We start from the raw sequence: 3,701 nt of genomic DNA on the forward strand, positions 1-3,701 counted from the left end.
CCCCCTAAGATTGGGGGATGGTGGAGGGTCTCCCTCCTACAGGCATCTTCGATACCCCAAGAAGTAGATTTTAGATCCTCCCACGAGGGAATCTATTCATTCCTAAAAGACACTACCTCTAATTATATTACTAACTCAACTCTAATGCCTCTCGGCTATTCCCTGACCCCTGACCCAAGGGGCTGACCTAGAGGAAGGACGGGGGTGACTATCCCTTTATTTGTCAAAATTTTATTGGATAGAAATTCAGGTTGATAGAGAGATCCAACTGGTGATGATTCACTAGCTAGTTCTATAGATTAAATCAATCAGTGTTGGACATGTGCCAATAAATATAAAAAGCTATAATAGAATAACAGTAGAAATAAAACTAGGTAATCAATCCACATAAATGGGGTAACTCAAAGAATGTAGATAGAATTAGAAATCCTCTTGTGATAATCTGTGCACCTGTCACACTAACCTCTCTCCTTGTTAATCAACAACAGATAAAGCTTCAGGACATCCAAAGTATATAAATCTCCAACCATCAGCCACCCTGGTGTAATATAGCCCTAGGTCACCTGAGTATCAGTGTTAGTATCTAACTTTCCGGAGTACAGACGGTTAACTTTCGTAGGCGGGATCGATCATCTTTTACCTGTTCTTACTACTGTCATCACCCTTGGACAAATAGAATAATATGCCGTATTTATCTGTCTGGTGGAACTAATTCGCAGAACATCTGCCCATCCTTTAGCCCTGTGAGAAGAGGTCAGGAAATAATGCTTTGTGATCTTTGCAGAAGAGTTTCGAACCTCGGTGGTGTGCAGTCTATCTCAGGCAAATGTGACAATGGAGCCTGTGGAAGTCTACGGTCACGAGAAATTCAACCACTTCGATGCTCTGAGTGCAGCAGGAATGAAATAAGAAAACCGATTATTTTCCAGCCTGACATCAATGCAGTCTTCAAACTCTATCGGAAGGGACTGGAGACTACCCTTTTTGGAGGGATATTCATAGGATTCATTAGTGGTTTCTCTTACGACGAAGTACCTATACACTTGTATCTTAAGTTAACACCAATGAATGTAAGGGGTTATATTGCTACTACTTAATCGCTGTTCTTCGTAGTAAGTGCGAAGATGATCGCAAGCATCACTTGCAATATGACCTTGTCTGAGGAAAATCTGATAGAAGTTTTCCTTGTCGTCGTCCAATCTATTGGTAATTGCTTGAGTTGAAAGAACTCCCTCTTTTTTTGACATGACATGGTTTATACTTGAAGTATAGGCTAACCCTAAGAGTGTGTCTCACACAAGTGAATCAGTATTCTTCGACATCCCTCACTCAAATGAATCGGTATTGACCAACACCTTGTGCGCATAGACAAAGTCGTCGTCTCTCTTGCTGTGACGACCAAAGTCAGTATTGTCAGACGCCTTCCGTGGACAGACCACCCCTACTGCATAGTCGTTAACTTAATGGTTGACGTTCTGAGAATGAATCATCCTTCCGGTCTATTGATTCCTTTGTATTTCTATCTTCTTTCACGACTGACAGGAAAACAAAAAAGATGCCCCGTGCTGGAAGTCTCTTGATGAAAATTCACTTCACTACTTTTTTGATGCCCACACCACGATGTCATCTTCGTTGTGAATGCCTCCCAACTCACCGCATACAATCTCCTACCTGATTTTGGCCTCGCCCATCTTAACAAGTCAGAAAAATTTCCAGTTACCCTCCCTCTTTCGTAGATTTACCCCTGAACCCCCCAGGGATCGGTTACCTTCTACCCTAAGTAGTTCCTGGTCTTTACGACTGGACTCCTTTCATTAGGGATCTAAAACTAGAACTAGAATCACCTCCTACCAGGGGTAGGAAATTCATGATATAAATTCTCTTCACCGGTCGAATAAACTTAAATGAATCTATGAGTCATCTCTATCCATAAATTTTTTTCAAAAAAGATCTTCACGGACCGCCTGTATTTGGAAGATTCGAGAACCTTCCAAAAGATCTTCGGTACTTAATCTTTATAGGTAGTCATGAAGAAATCACTATGTCAGACAACCTAGTGAATGATGTCTTCTGAAACTTTCGAATGGGATGGGGTAACCCTCCCACAAAACCTATCACCTATAAAGGTGTCTCTCGAATTGGAAAGTCTTATGGGCTATCGACAGAAGTGAGCATCCCCATCTCTCTGATCTCTCGCCCTTGGCTAACTGCAGTGGGTTCAAGGAGCTTTATGCGTGGGGCTCGAATCTAGTTGACATGAGTCCTCTTCGATTTTCCTTGCACTCCACTGCAAAAAGTGTGGACTTTTCTACGGGATCTAACTCCACTGTAGGGTCTTCCTCATCTCACTGTCTTGGAGGCAAGTGATCCCCTCGTCAAGGGTGGGGTGCCTAGAATATTATTTTTTTACAAGAGATAATTTGAACCTACATCTACGAATAACCCGGACACAGACTTCATTCATATTCTTACCCTTAGTCTTACGACTAAAAAGCTATGACTATATATCCCCTAACACTCCTAAGGAATAATATAACAGATCTAATTTATACTCATTTGCACCGACTTAAGATATATCTAACTCTCCCCAAGATTACAGATCCTACACCACTATTAGACAATGAACCATACTTACTTCTATTGCTCATCCACATATCACCTTTCTGGAACTCACAACAATACTAAAAAATGATGTACATAAATAAATCCAACATCAGAGTCAAATACTGGAATTTATCACTTTTTTGAAGCCAAAAAATACTAAGCCTGCTTCATTTACATTATCATTACATCTACCCTTTAGGGTAATCATAACTATCCCCAAGGGTGGCTATCCTAGGGAGGGAAGAGTCTATTAGACACTGTAGGGGTTTTACTATATACCACAGAGGAAAAGAAGGCATTGAGAGCTCTATGTACACAACACCGTTAGGCCACATCAGAACTATCATAGAAACCAAAACATTGAACAACACATATAAGAACCAGAACAGTATAACCCATACCAGCCCAAGAGAACCTCATTAGACAGACCTACAAGAACAAAGAGTCACCATCAACCATACTAATCAACAACCTTTACCGATCATACCAGGAACCATGGATACATTCATGTGACACCTCTAGGCAAACATCTCTATACTACTAATCAGCACTCCTCTACACTGGACCTATCACCCTACACAACATAAGCTGTATTACTCAATAGGCACACCCAAGCAATAGAGCCTGCACAACAAGGTACTAAGGTTATCCCCCATGATAGAAACAAGTCACAATGAGAAGGATTATAGCACAAGATACTGAAGAACAAAATAGGAAGAAGTCAAGCTACAGTGACAAACAAGAAAGATCAAGAGTATAGACACCAGAAAAATAACACAACTAAACATAACGAACAATAAGTCATAGACACAGACAATAGCATACATAGCTACACTCATTCGAGGAAGGTACAACCGAAAACACTGAGCCATCTACTCACCTATCAAATATTCCACATTATACTCATACAATAACCTAATATAAACATATCTATAGCCTACTCCCTTTGGTCGTGTCTATTATTTAGCTAAGACTGCATATTCTGTCTAGTACATAGAAGGGCTCACGTGTGGCCCATAGACCTCTCTATATACCCCATACCTCTACCCCTAGATGGATGGATATACCATCACTATCTAAGATACCCCTCCCCTCTC

Source organism: Sphaeroforma arctica (genome assembly GCF_001186125.1).
Source record: "Sphaeroforma arctica JP610 unplaced genomic scaffold supercont1.985, whole genome shotgun sequence".
NCBI classification, from domain to species: Eukaryota; class Ichthyosporea; order Ichthyophonida; genus Sphaeroforma; species Sphaeroforma arctica.